The sequence below is a fragment of the Notamacropus eugenii genome, chromosome 5 (genome assembly GCF_028372415.1).
Source record: "Notamacropus eugenii isolate mMacEug1 chromosome 5, mMacEug1.pri_v2, whole genome shotgun sequence".
Classification (NCBI taxonomy): Eukaryota; Metazoa; Chordata; class Mammalia; order Diprotodontia; family Macropodidae; genus Notamacropus; species Notamacropus eugenii.
In genome coordinates this window covers 263,606,087-263,628,221 of record NC_092876.1, presented here as the reverse complement: position 1 = coordinate 263,628,221, position 22,135 = coordinate 263,606,087, and the positions used below count along the sequence as shown (strand labels likewise).

Genomic DNA, 22,135 nt, shown 5'->3' with positions numbered 1-22,135 from the left:
TATTAATGAAATGTTGTTGGAGTAGTGAACTGCTCCAGCCATTCTGGGGAGCAATTTGGAACTATGATCAAAAGGTTAGACAACTCTATACGTCCTTTGGTCCAGTAATACCACTATTAAATTTGTGTCCCAAAGAGATCAAAGAAAAAATAAAAAGACTTATATGTTCAAAAAATATTTTGTACCTTTTTGTGGTGGTAAGGAACTGAAATTGAAGGGATACTCATAAACTGGGGAACAGATAAACAAGTGGTGGCATGATTGTGATGTTATGCTCTTCTGCTATAAGAAAGATGAGGCAGTTTAGGAAAAAAAAACATGGCAAGATCTATGTGAACTGATGCAAACTCAAGTGAGAAGAATTGGGAGATCATTGTGCACAGCAAAAGCAATATTGTAATGAGGATCAGCTGTGAAGGACTTGGCTACTCTTATCAATACAGACATCCCAAACAATTACAAAGGACTCATGATAAAAAAAAAAAAAAATACTGCCCACCTCCAAAAAGAAGACTGATGAACTCTTAAGTGCAAATTGAACTACAATTTTCCTTCTTTGTTTTATTTTACTTATTTTTTTTTTTTTGCAGTATGGCTAATTTAGAAATATGTTTTGCATGACCACATATATGTTTGGCATATTGTATTTGGCTTCTCAGTGAGTGGAGTAGGGATAAATAGGAGGGAAAGAATCTAGATCTAAAAATTTTAAAAAGAATGTTTAAAACAAATAAACATTTTAATAAGAAAAATATCTAAAAATATAAAAAATAATTTGAGACTTAAAAGTTTTAAATATATTTACTAGGTTTTTCATAAAGTATCCAATTCACCATTGACAAAATTCAGTGTACCATTCATCATATTCAAACTAAATAAGATCTTGTTAACCTTCTCATATTTCCATTGTTTTTTGTTTCTCTGTGGTATTAATGGGATTTTCCTATGTTGCAAACACAATTGATGCCTATTAAATGTTGTTTATAATAAGTCCTCTGTCAGGTTTTGGACTTTTCTTCTTTTCTAATGAATTAAATTCCAGATGCTTTATGTTGTGTTTTAAAGTTGTTTATTTCTATGGCACTTAATACAACAACAACAAAAAAGACATAGCAACTAGCACTGAAAGGTTTTTTTTCATTTTTAGTTCCACTTTTTGTTACAAAAAGTTAATTGGAAATTATTCTGAACTTTATTCATTAAGAAATCACTATAATAAAGAACAGTGGAGTTTGCATGCAGATCAGATGTTTGCACTCAAATGAGCACTAGAGGTTGCCTTATCACATTCTGAGTGACTACATTAATACAGATAGTAAAGGAATACTTACTGATCACCATTATTCCAAAAGACCTTTCATTGTCTTCTCATAAAATTTACTTTTAAAGGAGCTGACAAGCAACTGCATTGTTTGAAGCTATATTTAATTTGAATCTGCTACTTAGAACTACAACCAACTTTAGTATGCTCATAATTCAATTGTATGACCTGGCAGATACAACCATTATGAGCTTCTCCACCTGACAATAGAGAGATTCAATAGTCAGTTCTTCCCAGAATGGATGGGCGTAATTGTGTTGTCTGCAGAGTTATTCTGTTGCTTTGTGCTACTATGGATTTTTTATTACTACAGTCAATGGTGAATTCCCCTTGTGAAAAGAAAAGTAAAAAAGGAGAAGATTAAAACAAAAAACTCAGGTTTGAGGATTCATTTGGGAATGTGTGAGGGGCCGGACACGGACCTCCTAAGAGGAAAGGAGACACCCTGGTGTCGGGACCCGCCCGAACCTGGAAGTGCCATGTCGCGAAGGCGACATGGCCTCCAAGAACGGGTGCTGGGGAGGCACCCTAAAAGGTGATGTCTTCGCCCTTGGGGAGGATCCGGAACGGACCCGGAACTAAGAGGGAATATAAGGCAACGCCCTAGAACAATCGGGGGGACAGGACTGAGACGCTTCCAATAAACGCTTGCTCTACCACACTCTGGTTCCCGCTTGATTACTGCTCCCTCTCTGTTCCCCGGGAGGGAGCCCGGAGACGTCCGAAGCCGCGGAGCGCGGAGAGGAAGGGGGCCTCGTCCTCGAGGGTCTTCGTGGTGGTCGTCGCCCGCCCGCGACAGCTGGCGCCCGAACAGGGACCGAGGAAGACCCCGCGCGGAAAGAGGTGAGTAGACAAGCCCCATACCCACCCCGCGGGTCGGGGTGGAGGGATCAAGCGGCCCAGGGGCGCGCGAGCCGAAAAAACGAAAGTGAGGCTCGGCGCGGCCGAGCACTGCTCGGATAAGCTCCTGGAAGGCAGTGAAACATGGGACAGGCACATGTCACCTCCCAGATAAAGCCAGAGGATAAAGGGGTTTTAGCCTGCCAGCTTTACAAGCTGTGCAAGAATCATGGGCTGAAGTTACACCTAAGAACTTGCCGGGACTGGGTCGAAAAAATCCAAACCATTAGTCCTTGGGTAGAGCACACAGGCATCGACCCGGCCCGCTGGGGCGTGGTGGGACAGCAGATGGCCTCTTATCATAAAGAGGACCCGTCGCTGATCACCCCCCAGGACTTTGTCATCTACACAGCAGTGGGTGCTGCCTTAAACCCGCAGCCACCACCTATTCCCAAAGATGCAGGGGCTCAAGTAGGCGACTCCCTTTACGGCTCCGACGATGAGGAGCCCGGGGACCCGCCGCCGCTGTACCCGTGGGACAGCCTCCGCAGGCTGGCCAACAGGGGCTCCGGACCCCGACCAGCCAGCCTCCAGGCAGAGATGGAGGAAGCGGAGCAGGGGTCCCGTGGGAAAAGCAGAAGTGAGGGGATTGAGACACTGAGTCGCAGGAAACCACCCTGTGTAAAACAAAGATATGTCAGCATATTGCAGAGGAGCCTACAGGGGGCGGCAGAGGATGGAGTAGCGGTGGACTGGGAGGAGTGGGGGGCTGCTCAGAAGAAAAATAAAGAGCCTGGGAAAAGAGGAACCTCAGACCGCGAGGAGAGAGGAACTTTAGACTGTGAGAAAAGAGGAAGTAGTTATAGACGAGTCAGAAAATTTTTCACCTCGACACGGACCACTCCTTCAAGCTCTTCAGAGAGCTCAAGAGAGCATAGCCCAGAAAAATGTATCCTGATTTGTAGAAGGAGGTATCAGAGTGGAAAGAAAAAGATAAAATTAATAATTTGGAGACTGAGCTTCTAAAGATAAGCAAAAAATTTGAAGCAATTAGAGTTTAGAAAGAATGTGTAGTTTAAGAAGGACATTATAGAGTATCATGCTGAATATATGGAGCCAACAAGTTCAAAATTATGTTTGGAACTAAGTAATAGAAATCAAGCTATAGGTTTAATTTATGCAGAGGATTTCTGACAATCTTTCCTCAGTTTTGAATTTTTTGTTGTCTGTATATGTGTTCAGTCTTTACATGTTCTGTGTGTGTGTGTGTGTTTGTGATTTATTACGGCCAGCTCCTTTGTAGCTGGAATTCAGAATGTTATCTCTTTCCCTCCCCCTCATCCCTTCTCTCTGATGGCTGCAGCATCAGGGAAGAGAATGGGAGAGAGAAAGTGAGAAACTTATCTTATATTATTTAGTTTATATAATTGCTAAATGCAGTTTCACATAAGAAATACAAGGCAATAATATGTGAAGTTTGAAAGGAGCTTTGATCAAAGACCACTAGGAGTACAACATGGGTATGAAGTTTAAGGAAAGCATAAAAGTTTTGGAATTTATATGTAAGTAGTTGGTAAAATTCTCTCTCTCTTTCTACTTTCTGACTCTGGCCAAGTTATGAAGGTGGAGAGAAAGACAAGATGAAATTGGGGAAATTTTTCCCCTCCTATCATAAAGGCAGATTGAATAGCATTTTAATTATCTCATGCCTCACCTAAAAGAGAAAAGTTTTTGTGTATGGGATACAAGTTGTTATTTTGGTCATATTTTAAGTGAAACATGTCACTCCTAATTGGATGTTTAAGACAGGTCAGAATTTATTGTATTATTTGGCATTAAGGCAAATTGAGAATATGCATAAAACTAAAAATGAAAAAAGACACCTCAGAGATGAAAATGTGAACCCCAAGTGGAAAGAAGGAGGACTGGCGCCGCTGGACTTTGTTCCAGAGTCTCCCTCACTTCCACTTGCAGTTTTACAACTTTCTCTTTCAAACATATTTTTAAGGAGTACACATAGATGTGAAATTTTCTTGATTAAAAATTAGAACTATTATGATTTTTATTTTACTCTGTAACCCAGAAATGGTATTAGAGAAAGCAATTGGTAATCTGAATCTTGTTGAAACTAAAAGATGCTGGAAAAATTGTGTGTAGCCCTTTATGTTACTTAAAAACTTTATCAGTCCTATTAACCTTATCTTATAATGTTTTGTAATTGCCATTTAGAAAACCAGGTATTTTCACCTTTACCTGAAGAAGAAATTACAGCTAAAATAACTTGTTTACCATTTATAAAGGTTGTAAGATCCTTAACTAAGTTTTCGAAGTTGTGGTTTTAATGCTAAACCTAATATTGTTAATTGATTACTGTGTATAGAAAGAAAAGAATGGAGTAAAAAATTTATTTAGACTGGTTCTGCCCACTCAGAACAGTCCAGACAGTATGTCTTGGGTTTGGCAAGCATGGGATTCATGCCAATTCCTTTTATTTTAAACCTGCCAAGGCCTCTTTCATGTGGGCAAGGTCATCAGTCCCAAGAAAGAAACTTGCTTGGCTTATATAATTCATAAACAATGAATGTGGCTTGCTCTACAGTTGTAATAGATGGAAAAGACTTTTAATAATTAACTTTTATATCAGGACAAGTTTTAAACTTGAGAAGGAAGGATCTTAAATGAAATCTCTTATATATGTGAGTCCTGTTAATCTTCATTACTTATTGCAGCTCCATGGGAAAACAAATAACTGTATTTGGCTTTAAGTTGGGATTAGTGAAGTTTGCTGTTTAAGGTAAAAGCATTTGGGACCATAAATATTTTTGTTTAAATGTGAATTTGGGTATAGTCGTCTGCATTAAATCAGTATCTGAAAGAATATGCCACAAGTTACTCAGAGGGACTGTGATCCTACATCCTGTACTGTTATCAGGTGAAATTTGTATCTGGAGAGGAAACGCTAAGGGGACAATTCTAGACTCAATCTAGGATGGGATCCTCCTGGTCAGTTTCCCCACTGTGTTCTTTTATAAAGGAATATTTCCCACCTGACTATTCCTGAGTCTGGCTATAATACAGATACTGTATGATTGGAAAATTTCACTCCTATCTGAATTCAAACAGAGTCAAAGAAGTTTTATCCTATCATATTTGCTATATCACATGTCAATATTTTTTCCTTTTATAGCAAACTTCTATGATCAATTACAAGTAGTCTGTATAACATGTGAGCCCTTCTGTGTAATCTTACTGGAAAACTTAATATCATTTTTATCTGAAACTGGAACATGTTCAGAAATTTATGTAAATGACTTAAGACTCACCTTAAGATGTCCCTATTGTTGAAAAGCAGTAATTTTGTAATCAGTCTCTTGCTGTTGTCAATGTGAGATTCTATTATGCACTTTTATTAAAACATTTTGTAATATCCAGGAATTCTGGAATACCTAAGAATTTGGTTTGTTATAATACTTTGGGAATTTATATTCCTTAGAACATTTTTATACCAACTAAGTTTTAATAAGTTTTAATTTTAAAGGGTTTATTTTTGCTTCAAAGTGAAAAGACAAAAATTTTCATTTTCAAGACAATATATTGCTACCTAATATGTAATGATCTATAAAGCAGAACAGATTTTGTTGTTTTAATAAGCAAACTTATTGACAATTTAATTTCCAAAGTTTTCTTCCAGAGTGAATATAATCAGAAAAAGATAAACAAGCTGATGAAACAACGATGATCATCTATTCAGTTGTGAGATTCAACTTAGAAATCTCTTTTGTTTAAGATAATACAGCTGTGCTAGTTAACAGTAATAACTTGTGCACTATCTTGTCTATGGTAGAAATACAAAGGAATATGAAGCAGTCTGAATGATCAGTTATAGAGATTTGGAAAGCTAAATAAAAGCTTGATCAAAATACATAGAAAGCAGATAAGGAGGTTGGAGACAAATGTGAATCATTCAAACCCCTCCTATCCTAGATAGTTACTAAGTATATCCAGAGAGTGTGAGGATGTTTGACAGTATTCTCACACCTACCTCACTTCTAGTTATTTTATTCTTACTCCTTTTTGATTCTTGTTTGTTTAATCTCTGTGCCAGATCTGTGTTTTCTAGGTTTCTTTGTCCAAGACCATCACCTATCACCCTCTGAATCATCAAGTTCCTCATATTGGTTAAAGACACAACCCCTCCAATGTTGGGACCCTGTGAGGCAGGGTCAGCTCTACGTCCAATCTCAGCAGGAAGCAATTTCAGAAGTTGAGACCTTCATCCCTTATCCCAAAATGTGTTGGGTCCCATCAGTTTAAAGGGGGACAGGGTGTGGTGCTTGAGTGCCTGTACTTGAGCTCCAGTTCTAATATTAAATTTCTTTTTATAAATCATTCATATTTCAGGAATATCATATAACTCTATGAGTCAGGCAATAAAATATATAGGAAGAATAAAACTCTCAACCTGTTCCTTCAAAAACAAAAAGGGTAGGTCCCCTCAGGAACAATTGGTACAGGCTATATACACAATGAACAACTTAACCTTAGATTATGACAACCTTACTCCTTCACAAACATTCTTTTCATCTTTGGGCCGTAATGATATCAGAATTATTAGTAAAAAGTAGATTGCACCCCAGCAACAATAGGTGTTGTGGAAGGATGTCAGTGAGGTGTGGAGAAGCTATCAAGTATGTCAGAGCACACCTCTTACATTGCTTTGCCCATCATGGTATGCCAAGAAGTATTAAAACAGACAATGGTCCAGCTTATACTAGCAAAGCCATTCAACAGTTCATGGCAGAATTCTCTATATCACATGTTACTAGAATCCCCCATAATCCTACTGGTCAAGCTATAGTAGAGTGGGCAAATCGCTCACTGAAAACTTATTTGCATAAAACAAAAAGGGGGAGCTGGACCAGGAGTTGATGACAAATTACAATTGGCTGTTTACACATTAAATTATTTGAAATTTGATGATGACGGCTTATCAGCCTCTATGAAATTTTTAACATTTCCTACAAAGACTGAGTCTATTAAAGACCAAGTCAGTTACAGCAAATGCATTGAATACTAAAGCCCATAAGGTGATGTGGCGTGATAAGAATAAACGATGGTTTGGTCCTCATATAGTATTAACTTGGGGAAAAGGATATGTTTGTGTTTTAACAGATGACAACAAAGAAGTGTGGGTTCCAGTGAAACGTATCCGAGTGTTGGAAGACAGCAATCACAATGAAGAAGTCACGGGGCACGATAGAGACAACAAAGAAAGTTACAGAAACTTTGTCGGGCCTTTAGCCATCTACAACGTAATGGTGCTCCTGACATCTCTCGCAATACTCCTACTATGCAACCATGTTGCACCCCTTCTTCAAACATAGGAGATGAACTGCAACTTACCCAGCTTTGTCTGCAGCTTCTATGCCACTATAAGAAATGCATAATGTCTCAAAGAAATATGAAGAAGAGAGAACAAAGGAAGCTATGGACTTGGTTCATTGGCTTAACAGCCTTGTAAACTTCCAGTGGCTTGCCGCATTTCTAGGACCTATAGCCCTTTTCCCTTCTCTTGTGCCCTTTTTCTTCTTTGCATGCTACAATGTGCTTGTAGTCTGATAAGACGAGCTGTGCTTGATACCAAAGCTGAGTTTCGAAACCTTATGTATAACCCCTAGACCCCCATAACCCCAGAGATAACCCCTGTATAAAACAAAAAGGGGGAGTTGTGAGGGGCCGGACACGGACCTCCTAAGAGGAAAGGAGACACCCTGGTGTCGGGACCCGCCCAAACCTGGAAGTGCCATGTCGCGAAGGCGACATGGCCTCCAAGAATGGGTGCTGGGGAGGCACCCTAAAAGGTGATGTCTTCGCCCTTGGGGAGGATCCGGAATGGACCCGGAACTAAGAGGGAATATAAGGCAATGCCCTAGAACAATCGGGGGGACAGGACTGAGACGCTTCCAATAAACGCTTGCTCTACCACACTCTGGTTCCCGCTTGATTACTGCTCCCTCTCTGTTCCCCGGGAGGGAGCCCGGAGACGTCCGAAGCCGCGGAGCGCGGAGAGGAAGGGGGCCTCGTCCTCGAGGGTCTTCGTGGTGGTCGTCGCCCGCCCGCGACAGCTGGCGCCCGAACAGGGACCGAGGAAGACCCCGCGCGGAAAGAGGTGAGTAGACAAGCCCCATACCCACCCCGCGGGTCGGGGTGGAGGGATCAAGCGGCCCAGGGGCGCGCGAGCCGAAAAAACGAAAGTGAGGCTCGGCGCGGCCGAGCACTGCTCGGATAAGCTCCTGGAAGGCAGTGAAACATGGGACAGGCACATGTCACCTCCCAGATAAAGCCAGAGGATAAAGGGGTTTTAGCCTGCCAGCTTTACAAGCTGTGCAAGAATCATGGGCTGAAGTTACACCTAAGAACTTGCCGGGACTGGGTCGAAAAAATCCAAACCATTAGTCCTTGGGTAGAGCACACAGGCATCGACCCGGCCCGCTGGGGCGTGGTGGGACAGCAGATGGCCTCTTATCATAAAGAGGACCCGTCGCTGATCACCCCCCAGGACTTTGTCATCTACACAGCAGTGGGTGCTGCCTTAAACCCGCAGCCACCACCTATTCCCAAAGATGCAGGGGCTCAAGTAGGCGACTCCCTTTACGGCTCCGACGATGAGGAGCCCGGGGACCCGCCGCCGCTGTACCCGTGGGACAGCCTCCGCAGGCTGGCCAACAGGGGCTCCGGACCCCGACCAGCCAGCCTCCAGGCAGAGATGGAGGAAGCGGAGCAGGGGTCCCGTGGGAAAAGCAGAAGTGAGGGGATTGAGACACTGAGTCGCAGGAAACCACCCTGTGTAAAACAAAGATATGTCAGCATATTGCAGAGGAGCCTACAGGGGGCGGCAGAGGATGGAGTAGCGGTGGACTGGGAGGAGTGGGGGGCTGCTCAGAAGAAAAATAAAGAGCCTGGGAAAAGAGGAACCTCAGACCGGGAGGAGAGAGGAACTTTAGACTGTGAGAAAAGAGGAAGTAGTTATAGACGAGTCAGAAAATTTTTCACCTCGACACGGACCACTCCTTCAAGCTCTTCAGAGAGCTCAAGAGAGCATAGCCCAGAAAAATGTATCCTGATTTGTAGAAGGAGGTATCAGAGTGGAAAGAAAAAGATAAAATTAATAATTTGGAGACTGAGCTTCTAAAGATAAGCAAAAAATTTGAAGCAATTAGAGTTTAGAAAGAATGTGTAGTTTAAGAAGGACATTATAGAGTATCATGCTGAATATATGGAGCCAACAAGTTCAAAATTATGTTTGGAACTAAGTAATAGAAATCAAGCTATAGGTTTAATTTATGCAGAGGATTTCTGACAATCTTTCCTCAGTTTTGAATTTTTTGTTGTCTGTATATGTGTTCAGTCTTTACATGTTCTGTGTGTGTGTGTGTGTTTGTGATTTATTACGGCCAGCTCCTTTGTAGCTGGAATTCAGAATGTTATCTCTTTCCCTCCCCCTCATCCCTTCTCTCTGATGGCTGCAGCATCAGGGAAGAGAATGGGAGAGAGAAAGTGAGAAACTTATCTTATATTATTTAGTTTATATAATTGCTAAATGCAGTTTCACATAAGAAATACAAGGCAATAATATGTGAAGTTTGAAAGGAGCTTTGATCAAAGACCACTAGGAGTACAACATGGGTATGAAGTTTAAGGAAAGCATAAAAGTTTTGGAATTTATATGTAAGTAGTTGGTAAAATTCTCTCTCTCTTTCTACTTTCTGACTCTGGCCAAGTTATGAAGGTGGAGAGAAAGACAAGATGAAATTGGGGAAATTTTTCCCCTCCTATCATAAAGGCAGATTGAATAGCATTTTAATTATCTCATGCCTCACCTAAAAGAGAAAAGTTTTTGTGTATGGGATACAAGTTGTTATTTTGGTCATATTTTAAGTGAAACATGTCACTCCTAATTGGATGTTTAAGACAGGTCAGAATTTATTGTATTATTTGGCATTAAGGCAAATTGAGAATATGCATAAAACTAAAAATGAAAAAAGACACCTCAGAGATGAAAATGTGAACCCCAAGTGGAAAGAAGGAGGACTGGCGCCGCTGGACTTTGTTCCAGAGTCTCCCTCACTTCCACTTGCAGTTTTACAACTTTCTCTTTCAAACATATTTTTAAGGAGTACACATAGATGTGAAATTTTCTTGATTAAAAATTAGAACTATTATGATTTTTATTTTACTCTGTAACCCAGAAATGGTATTAGAGAAAGCAATTGGTAATCTGAATCTTGTTGAAACTAAAAGATGCTGGAAAAATTGTGTGTAGCCCTTTATGTTACTTAAAAACTTTATCAGTCCTATTAACCTTATCTTATAATGTTTTGTAATTGCCATTTAGAAAACCAGGTATTTTCACCTTTACCTGAAGAAGAAATTACAGCTAAAATAACTTGTTTACCATTTATAAAGGTTGTAAGATCCTTAACTAAGTTTTCGAAGTTGTGGTTTTAATGCTAAACCTAATATTGTTAATTGATTACTGTGTATAGAAAGAAAAGAATGGAGTAAAAAATTTATTTAGACTGGTTCTGCCCACTCAGAACAGTCCAGACAGTATGTCTTGGGTTTGGCAAGCATGGGATTCATGCCAATTCCTTTTATTTTAAACCTGCCAAGGCCTCTTTCATGTGGGCAAGGTCATCAGTCCCAAGAAAGAAACTTGCTTGGCTTATATAATTCATAAACAATGAATGTGGCTTGCTCTACAGTTGTAATAGATGGAAAAGACTTTTAATAATTAACTTTTATATCAGGACAAGTTTTAAACTTGAGAAGGAAGGATCTTAAATGAAATCTCTTATATATGTGAGTCCTGTTAATCTTCATTACTTATTGCAGCTCCATGGGAAAACAAATAACTGTATTTGGCTTTAAGTTGGGATTAGTGAAGTTTGCTGTTTAAGGTAAAAGCATTTGGGACCATAAATATTTTTGTTTAAATGTGAATTTGGGTATAGTCGTCTGCATTAAATCAGTATCTGAAAGAATATGCCACAAGTTACTCAGAGGGACTGTGATCCTACATCCTGTACTGTTATCAGGTGAAATTTGTATCTGGAGAGGAAACGCTAAGGGGACAATTCTAGACTCAATCTAGGATGGGATCCTCCTGGTCAGTTTCCCCACTGTGTTCTTTTATAAAGGAATATTTCCCACCTGACTATTCCTGAGTCTGGCTATAATACAGATACTGTATGATTGGAAAATTTCACTCCTATCTGAATTCAAACAGAGTCAAAGAAGTTTTATCCTATCATATTTGCTATATCACATGTCAATATTTTTTCCTTTTATAGCAAACTTCTATGATCAATTACAAGTAGTCTGTATAACATGTGAGCCCTTCTGTGTAATCTTACTGGAAAACTTAATATCATTTTTATCTGAAACTGGAACATGTTCAGAAATTTATGTAAATGACTTAAGACTCACCTTAAGATGTCCCTATTGTTGAAAAGCAGTAATTTTGTAATCAGTCTCTTGCTGTTGTCAATGTGAGATTCTATTATGCACTTTTATTAAAACATTTTGTAATATCCAGGAATTCTGGAATACCTAAGAATTTGGTTTGTTATAATACTTTGGGAATTTATATTCCTTAGAACATTTTTATACCAACTAAGTTTTAATAAGTTTTAATTTTAAAGGGTTTATTTTTGCTTCAAAGTGAAAAGACAAAAATTTTCATTTTCAAGACAATATATTGCTACCTAATATGTAATGATCTATAAAGCAGAACAGATTTTGTTGTTTTAATAAGCAAACTTATTGACAATTTAATTTCCAAAGTTTTCTTCCAGAGTGAATATAATCAGAAAAAGATAAACAAGCTGATGAAACAACGATGATCATCTATTCAGTTGTGAGATTCAACTTAGAAATCTCTTTTGTTTAAGATAATACAGCTGTGCTAGTTAACAGTAATAACTTGTGCACTATCTTGTCTATGGTAGAAATACAAAGGAATATGAAGCAGTCTGAATGATCAGTTATAGAGATTTGGAAAGCTAAATAAAAGCTTGATCAAAATACATAGAAAGCAGATAAGGAGGTTGGAGACAAATGTGAATCATTCAAACCCCTCCTATCCTAGATAGTTACTAAGTATATCCAGAGAGTGTGAGGATGTTTGACAGTATTCTCACACCTACCTCACTTCTAGTTATTTTATTCTTACTCCTTTTTGATTCTTGTTTGTTTAATCTCTGTGCCAGATCTGTGTTTTCTAGGTTTCTTTGTCCAAGACCATCACCTATCACCCTCTGAATCATCAAGTTCCTCATATTGGTTAAAGACACAACCCCTCCAATGTTGGGACCCTGTGAGGCAGGGTCAGCTCTACGTCCAATCTCAGCAGGAAGCAATTTCAGAAGTTGAGACCTTCATCCCTTATCCCAAAATGTGTTGGGTCCCATCAGTTTAAAGGGGGACAGGGTGTGGTGCTTGAGTGCCTGTACTTGAGCTCCAGTTCTAATATTAAATTTCTTTTTATAAATCATTCATATTTCAGGAATATCATATAACTCTATGAGTCAGGCAATAAAATATATAGGAAGAATAAAACTCTCAACCTGTTCCTTCAAAAACAAAAAGGGTAGGTCCCCTCAGGAACAATTGGTACAGGCTATATACACAATGAACAACTTAACCTTAGATTATGACAACCTTACTCCTTCACAAACATTCTTTTCATCTTTGGGCCGTAATGATATCAGAATTATTAGTAAAAAGTAGATTGCACCCCAGCAACAATAGGTGTTGTGGAAGGATGTCAGTGAGGTGTGGAGAAGCTATCAAGTATGTCAGAGCACACCTCTTACATTGCTTTGCCCATCATGGTATGCCAAGAAGTATTAAAACAGACAATGGTCCAGCTTATACTAGCAAAGCCATTCAACAGTTCATGGCAGAATTCTCTATATCACATGTTACTAGAATCCCCCATAATCCTACTGGTCAAGCTATAGTAGAGTGGGCAAATCGCTCACTGAAAACTTATTTGCATAAAACAAAAAGGGGGAGCTGGACCAGGAGTTGATGACAAATTACAATTGGCTGTTTACACATTAAATTATTTGAAATTTGATGATGACGGCTTATCAGCCTCTATGAAATTTTTAACATTTCCTACAAAGACTGAGTCTATTAAAGACCAAGTCAGTTACAGCAAATGCATTGAATACTAAAGCCCATAAGGTGATGTGGCGTGATAAGAATAAACGATGGTTTGGTCCTCATATAGTATTAACTTGGGGAAAAGGATATGTTTGTGTTTTAACAGATGACAACAAAGAAGTGTGGGTTCCAGTGAAACGTATCCGAGTGTTGGAAGACAGCAATCACAATGAAGAAGTCACGGGGCACGATAGAGACAACAAAGAAAGTTACAGAAACTTTGTCGGGCCTTTAGCCATCTACAACGTAATGGTGCTCCTGACATCTCTCGCAATACTCCTACTATGCAACCATGTTGCACCCCTTCTTCAAACATAGGAGATGAACTGCAACTTACCCAGCTTTGTCTGCAGCTTCTATGCCACTATAAGAAATGCATAATGTCTCAAAGAAATATGAAGAAGAGAGAACAAAGGAAGCTATGGACTTGGTTCATTGGCTTAACAGCCTTGTAAACTTCCAGTGGCTTGCCGCATTTCTAGGACCTATAGCCCTTTTCCCTTCTCTTGTGCCCTTTTTCTTCTTTGCATGCTACAATGTGCTTGTAGTCTGATAAGACGAGCTGTGCTTGATACCAAAGCTGAGTTTCGAAACCTTATGTATAACCCCTAGACCCCCATAACCCCAGAGATAACCCCTGTATAAAACAAAAAGGGGGAGTTGTGAGGGGCCGGACACGGACCTCCTAAGAGGAAAGGAGACACCCTGGTGTCGGGACCCGCCCAAACCTGGAAGTGCCATGTCGCGAAGGCGACATGGCCTCCAAGAATGGGTGCTGGGGAGGCACCCTAAAAGGTGATGTCTTCGCCCTTGGGGAGGATCCGGAATGGACCCGGAACTAAGAGGGAATATAAGGCAATGCCCTAGAACAATCGGGGGGACAGGACTGAGACGCTTCCAATAAACGCTTGCTCTACCACACTCTGGTTCCCGCTTGATTACTGCTCCCTCTCTGTTCCCCGGGAGGGAGCCCGGAGACGTCCGAAGCCGCGGAGCGCGGAGAGGAAGGGGGCCTCGTCCTCGAGGGTCTTCGTGGTGGTCGTCGCCCGCCCGCGACAGCTGGCGCCCGAACAGGGACCGAGGAAGACCCCGCGCGGAAAGAGGTGAGTAGACAAGCCCCATACCCACCCCGCGGGTCGGGGTGGAGGGATCAAGCGGCCCAGGGGCGCGCGAGCCGAAAAAACGAAAGTGAGGCTCGGCGCGGCCGAGCACTGCTCGGATAAGCTCCTGGAAGGCAGTGAAACATGGGACAGGCACATGTCACCTCCCAGATAAAGCCAGAGGATAAAGGGGTTTTAGCCTGCCAGCTTTACAAGCTGTGCAAGAATCATGGGCTGAAGTTACACCTAAGAACTTGCCGGGACTGGGTCGAAAAAATCCAAACCATTAGTCCTTGGGTAGAGCACACAGGCATCGACCCGGCCCGCTGGGGCGTGGTGGGACAGCAGATGGCCTCTTATCATAAAGAGGACCCGTCGCTGATCACCCCCCAGGACTTTGTCATCTACACAGCAGTGGGTGCTGCCTTAAACCCGCAGCCACCACCTATTCCCAAAGATGCAGGGGCTCAAGTAGGCGACTCCCTTTACGGCTCCGACGATGAGGAGCCCGGGGACCCGCCGCCGCTGTACCCGTGGGACAGCCTCCGCAGGCTGGCCAACAGGGGCTCCGGACCCCGACCAGCCAGCCTCCAGGCAGAGATGGAGGAAGCGGAGCAGGGGTCCCGTGGGAAAAGCAGAAGTGAGGGGATTGAGACACTGAGTCGCAGGAAACCACCCTGTGTAAAACAAAGATATGTCAGCATATTGCAGAGGAGCCTACAGGGGGCGGCAGAGGATGGAGTAGCGGTGGACTGGGAGGAGTGGGGGGCTGCTCAGAAGAAAAATAAAGAGCCTGGGAAAAGAGGAACCTCAGACCGGGAGGAGAGAGGAACTTTAGACTGTGAGAAAAGAGGAAGTAGTTATAGACGAGTCAGAAAATTTTTCACCTCGACACGGACCACTCCTTCAAGCTCTTCAGAGAGCTCAAGAGAGCATAGCCCAGAAAAATGTATCCTGATTTGTAGAAGGAGGTATCAGAGTGGAAAGAAAAAGATAAAATTAATAATTTGGAGACTGAGCTTCTAAAGATAAGCAAAAAATTTGAAGCAATTAGAGTTTAGAAAGAATGTGTAGTTTAAGAAGGACATTATAGAGTATCATGCTGAATATATGGAGCCAACAAGTTCAAAATTATGTTTGGAACTAAGTAATAGAAATCAAGCTATAGGTTTAATTTATGCAGAGGATTTCTGACAATCTTTCCTCAGTTTTGAATTTTTTGTTGTCTGTATATGTGTTCAGTCTTTACATGTTCTGTGTGTGTGTGTGTGTTTGTGATTTATTACGGCCAGCTCCTTTGTAGCTGGAATTCAGAATGTTATCTCTTTCCCTCCCCCTCATCCCTTCTCTCTGATGGCTGCAGCATCAGGGAAGAGAATGGGAGAGAGAAAGTGAGAAACTTATCTTATATTATTTAGTTTATATAATTGCTAAATGCAGTTTCACATAAGAAATACAAGGCAATAATATGTGAAGTTTGAAAGGAGCTTTGATCAAAGACCACTAGGAGTACAACATGGGTATGAAGTTTAAGGAAAGCATAAAAGTTTTGGAATTTATATGTAAGTAGTTGGTAAAATTCTCTCTCTCTTTCTACTTTCTGACTCTGGCCAAGTTATGAAGGTGGAGAGAAAGACAAGATGAAATTGGGGAAATTTTTCCCCTCCTATCATAAAGGCAGATTGAATAGCATTTTAATTATCTCATGCCTCACCTAAAAGAGAAAAGTTTTTGTGTATGGGATACAAGTTGTTATTTTGGTCATATTTTAAGTGAAACATGTCACTCCTAATTGGATGTTTAAGACAGGTCAGAATTTATTGTATTATTTGGCATTAAGGCAAATTGAGAATATGCATAAAACTAAAAATGAAAAAAGACACCTCAGAGATGAAAATGTGAACCCCAAGTGGAAAGAAGGAGGACTGGCGCCGCTGGACTTTGTTCCAGAGTCTCCCTCACTTCCACTTGCAGTTTTACAACTTTCTCTTTCAAACATATTTTTAAGGAGTACACATAGATGTGAAATTTTCTTGATTAAAAATTAGAACTATTATGATTTTTATTTTACTCTGTAACCCAGAAATGGTATTAGAGAAAGCAATTGGTAATCTGAATCTTGTTGAAACTAAAAGATGCTGGAAAAATTGTGTGTAGCCCTTTATGTTACTTAAAAACTTTATCAGTCCTATTAACCTTAGCTTATAATGTTTTGTAATTGCCATTTAGAAAACCAGGTATTTTCACCTTTACCTGAAGAAGAAATTACAGCTAAAATAACTTGTTTACCATTTATAAAGGTTGTAAGATCCTTAACTAAGTTTTCGAAGTTGTGGTTTTAATGCTAAACCTAATATTGTTAATTGATTACTGTGTATAGAAAGAAAAGAATGGAGTAAAAAATTTATTTAGACTGGTTCTGCCCACTCAGAACAGTCCAGACAGTATGTCTTGGGTTTGGCAAGCATGGGATTCATGCCAATTCCTTTTATTTTAAACCTGCCAAGGCCTCTTTCATGTGGGCAAGGTCATCAGTCCCAAGAAAGAAACTTGCTTGGCTTATATAATTCATAAACAATGAATGTGGCTTGCTCTACAGTTGTAATAGATGGAAAAGACTTTTAATAATTAACTTTTATATCAGGACAAGTTTTAAACTTGAGAAGGAAGGATCTTAAATGAAATCTCTTATATATGTGAGTCCTGTTAATCTTCATTACTTATTGCAGCTCCATGGGAAAACAAATAACTGTATTTGGCTTTAAGTTGGGATTAGTGAAGTTTGCTGTTTAAGGTAAAAGCATTTGGGACCATAAATATTTTTGTTTAAATGTGAATTTGGGTATAGTCGTCTGCATTAAATCAGTATCTGAAAGAATATGCCACAAGTTACTCAGAGGGACTGTGATCCTACATCCTGTACTGTTATCAGGTGAAATTTGTATCTGGAGAGGAAACGCTAAGGGGACAATTCTAGACTCAATCTAGGATGGGATCCTCCTGGTCAGTTTCCCCACTGTGTTCTTTTATAAAGGAATATTTCCCACCTGACTATTCCTGAGTCTGGCTATAATACAGATACTGTATGATTGGAAAATTTCACTCCTATCTGAATTCAAACAGAGTCAAAGAAGTTTTATCCTATCATATTTGCTATATCACATGTCAATATTTTTTCCTTTTATAGCAAACTTCTATGATCAATTACAAGTAGTCTGTATAACATGTGAGCCCTTCTGTGTAATCTTACTGGAAAACTTAATATCATTTTTATCTGAAACTGGAACATGTTCAGAAATTTATGTAAATGACTTAAGACTCACCTTAAGATGTCCCTATTGTTGAAAAGCAGTAATTTTGTAATCAGTCTCTTGCTGTTGTCAATGTGAGATTCTATTATGCACTTTTATTAAAACATTTTGTAATATCCAGGAATTCTGGAATACCTAAGAATTTGGTTTGTTATAATACTTTGGGAATTTATATTCCTTAGAACATTTTTATACCAACTAAGTTTTAATAAGTTTTAATTTTAAAGGGTTTATTTTTGCTTCAAAGTGAAAAGACAAAAATTTTCATTTTCAAGACAATATATTGCTACCTAATATGTAATGATCTATAAAGCAGAACAGATTTTGTTGTTTTAATAAGCAAACTTATTGACAATTTAATTTCCAAAGTTTTCTTCCAGAGTGAATATAATCAGAAAAAGATAAACAAGCTGATGAAACAACGATGATCATCTATTCAGTTGTGAGATTCAACTTAGAAATCTCTTTTGTTTAAGATAATACAGCTGTGCTAGTTAACAGTAATAACTTGTGCACTATCTTGTCTATGGTAGAAATACAAAGGAATATGAAGCAGTCTGAATGATCAGTTATAGAGATTTGGAAAGCTAAATAAAAGCTTGATCAAAATACATAGAAAGCAGATAAGGAGGTTGGAGACAAATGTGAATCATTCAAACCCCTCCTATCCTAGATAGTTACTAAGTATATCCAGAGAGTGTGAGGATGTTTGACAGTATTCTCACACCTACCTCACTTCTAGTTATTTTATTCTTACTCCTTTTTGATTCTTGTTTGTTTAATCTCTGTGCCAGATCTGTGTTTTCTAGGTTTCTTTGTCCAAGACCATCACCTATCACCCTCTGAATCATCAAGTTCCTCATATTGGTTAAAGACACAACCCCTCCAATGTTGGGACCCTGTGAGGCAGGGTCAGCTCTACGTCCAATCTCAGCAGGAAGCAATTTCAGAAGTTGAGACCTTCATCCCTTATCCCAAAATGTGTTGGGTCCCATCAGTTTAAAGGGGGACAGGGTGTGGTGCTTGAGTGCCTGTACTTGAGCTCCAGTTCTAATATTAAATTTCTTTTTATAAATCATTCATATTTCAGGAATATCATATAACTCTATGAGTCAGGCAATAAAATATATAGGAAGAATAAAACTCTCAACCTGTTCCTTCAAAAACAAAAAGGGTAGGTCCCCTCAGGAACAATTGGTACAGGCTATATACACAATGAACAACTTAACCTTAGATTATGACAACCTTACTCCTTCACAAACATTCTTTTCATCTTTGGGCCGTAATGATATCAGAATTATTAGTAAAAAGTAGATTGCACCCCAGCAACAATAGGTGTTGTGGAAGGATGTCAGTGAGGTGTGGAGAAGCTATCAAGTATGTCAGAGCACACCTCTTACATTGCTTTGCCCATCATGGTATGCCAAGAAGTATTAAAACAGACAATGGTCCAGCTTATACTAGCAAAGCCATTCAACAGTTCATGGCAGAATTCTCTATATCACATGTTACTAGAATCCCCCATAATCCTACTGGTCAAGCTATAGTAGAGTGGGCAAATCGCTCACTGAAAACTTATTTGCATAAAACAAAAAGGGGGAGCTGGACCAGGAGTTGATGACAAATTACAATTGGCTGTTTACACATTAAATTATTTGAAATTTGATGATGACGGCTTATCAGCCTCTATGAAATTTTTAACATTTCCTACAAAGACTGAGTCTATTAAAGACCAAGTCAGTTACAGCAAATGCATTGAATACTAAAGCCCATAAGGTGATGTGGCGTGATAAGAATAAACGATGGTTTGGTCCTCATATAGTATTAACTTGGGGAAAAGGATATGTTTGTGTTTTAACAGATGACAACAAAGAAGTGTGGGTTCCAGTGAAACGTATCCGAGTGTTGGAAGACAGCAATCACAATGAAGAAGTCACGGGGCACGATAGAGACAACAAAGAAAGTTACAGAAACTTTGTCGGGCCTTTAGCCATCTACAACGTAATGGTGCTCCTGACATCTCTCGCAATACTCCTACTATGCAACCATGTTGCACCCCTTCTTCAAACATAGGAGATGAACTGCAACTTACCCAGCTTTGTCTGCAGCTTCTATGCCACTATAAGAAATGCATAATGTCTCAAAGAAATATGAAGAAGAGAGAACAAAGGAAGCTATGGACTTGGTTCATTGGCTTAACAGCCTTGTAAACTTCCAGTGGCTTGCCGCATTTCTAGGACCTATAGCCCTTTTCCCTTCTCTTGTGCCCTTTTTCTTCTTTGCATGCTACAATGTGCTTGTAGTCTGATAAGACGAGCTGTGCTTGATACCAAAGCTGAGTTTCGAAACCTTATGTATAACCCCTAGACCCCCATAACCCCAGAGATAACCCCTGTATAAAACAAAAAGGGGGAGTTGTGAGGGGCCGGACACGGACCTCCTAAGAGGAAAGGAGACACCCTGGTGTCGGGACCCGCCCAAACCTGGAAGTGCCATGTCGCGAAGGCGACATGGCCTCCAAGAATGGGTGCTGGGGAGGCACCCTAAAAGGTGATGTCTTCGCCCTTGGGGAGGATCCGGAATGGACCCGGAACTAAGAGGGAATATAAGGCAATGCCCTAGAACAATCGGGGGGACAGGACTGAGACGCTTCCAATAAACGCTTGCTCTACCACACTCTGGTTCCCGCTTGATTACTGCTCCCTCTCTGTTCCCCGGGAGGGAGCCCGGAGACGTCCGAAGCCGCGGAGCGCGGAGAGGAAGGGGGCCTCGTCCTCGAGGGTCTTCGTGGTGGTCGTCGCCCGCCCGCGACAGGAATGGATTTTAACTTGGGTGGTATCACTAGTCAAATATGAAGAAGGGAAGAGAAGGTGGGGGAGGTAGAAAAAGCAAGCCAATTTTAAAAATACTAATGAATATCTATTTCAAATGCTGCAAAGAACATTTAATGTTATGAGTGACCTTAGATAGGAATCGTCTAAACTACTAATCCTCCTCACTTTTTAGATGAGGAAAGTGGGGTATAGAAATGAAGTGAATTACTTTTCAAACGGCACTTAGATTTTAAACATAAGAACCCAGACCTCATCCTCTATCTCATGGTCCTCTACATGGTCTTTATCGCTATTCTTCATTGTAGTTATATTCTAAAGAAACCATTTTAAAAATGGTTACTTTGAAAATAGCTTCATCGACTTGAAGAACCATAACTTGTTTGTGATCAGTTTTTTTTCAAAATATATTATTATTTAATTCTTGCAGGGATTGAATTCAACCATTTTCTTAATGATATATAAGCTTCTTAAAGTCAGTCATTCTTTCATTTTCATTGTTATATTCTTACTGACTACAACACAACAGGTACATAATATTTAACCACCTACCCACCCACCCGCATGACCCTATGTTTGTAGATCCAGCCTATGAGGCTATTCAGACTCTACCACTATGTTGATCTTAAAAATTTAGAAAGTTTAAAGAATTATTCAACTTGACTACTCAAAACATGTTTGTGTGTGTGTGTGTGTGTGTGTATGTGTGTGTGCATGTATTTTGAGGGAGGTTATATCTTATTGGGCACTTTCAATTTGAGAAGCTTCTTTGAATTTTGTTTTGTTTTTAATATTTTCAGTTCAAAATTCTCTACCTTCTCCTACCTGCTCACCCACCATTAAGAAGGCAAGAAATAGAAAACCCATTATTTATATGAAATCATGAAAAACATATATCTGCATCATCCATGTCCCAAGAAAAAAGGAAGAAAAGTACAGGAAAAATATGCTTCTATCTCCACTCTGAGTTCATCAATTTTCTTTCTGAAAGTAGACAGTATTTTACATCATGAGTCCTTTGAAGTTGTGTTGGATCATTATGTTGTTAAGAGATGCCAAACCTTTTTAAAAATTGATTATCTTTACAGCATTACTATTGCCACTTAGATTTTTTTCTCACTTGATATCAGTTAATATAATTCTACATAGTTTTTAAAATTTTTTTCTGAAACCACCCTAGCCACCATTTCTTAAAGTAAAATACTACTTTATCATATTCATACATTATAGCTTTTTATAGTAATTCCCAAATGAATGCTACAATTGATGGATATTCCTTCAGTTTCCAATACTTTGAAATTATAAAAAGAGGTGTTATAAATATTTACGTACATATGGGTCTTTTGTTTTCCTTTATTTTTGATCTTTTTGGAGTTTAGACCTAGCAGAAGTATTGCTGGGTCGATGAGTATGGAGAGTTTTATAATCTTTTGGGGACAATTCCAAATTATTTTCCAAAAAAGTTAAACTAATTCACAGCTCCACAAACAGTGCATTTAT

At 39.7% G+C, this 22,135-nt stretch overlaps 3 long non-coding RNA genes across 3 annotated transcripts; all 3 read right to left on the bottom strand.

The window, feature by feature from the left end:
* Positions 1-6,492: 6,492 nt before the first annotated feature.
* LOC140506021 (uncharacterized) lies at positions 6,493-8,148 on the bottom strand. The gene is made up of 2 exons (XR_011967737.1): positions 7,713-8,148; positions 6,493-7,466 (listed from the first exon to the last, which is right to left on the bottom strand). It is a non-coding gene; the product is annotated as an uncharacterized lncRNA (long non-coding RNA).
* A 4,510-nt stretch (positions 8,149-12,658) lies between these two features.
* LOC140506020 (uncharacterized) lies at positions 12,659-14,314 on the bottom strand. The gene is made up of 2 exons (XR_011967736.1): positions 13,879-14,314; positions 12,659-13,632 (listed from the first exon to the last, which is right to left on the bottom strand). It is a non-coding gene; the product is annotated as an uncharacterized lncRNA (long non-coding RNA).
* Positions 14,315-18,824: 4,510 nt separating this feature from the next.
* Positions 18,825-20,480, bottom strand: LOC140506022 (uncharacterized). The gene is made up of 2 exons (XR_011967738.1): positions 20,045-20,480; positions 18,825-19,798 (listed from the first exon to the last, which is right to left on the bottom strand). It is a non-coding gene; the product is annotated as an uncharacterized lncRNA (long non-coding RNA).
* Between the last annotated feature and the right edge of the window lie 1,655 nt (positions 20,481-22,135).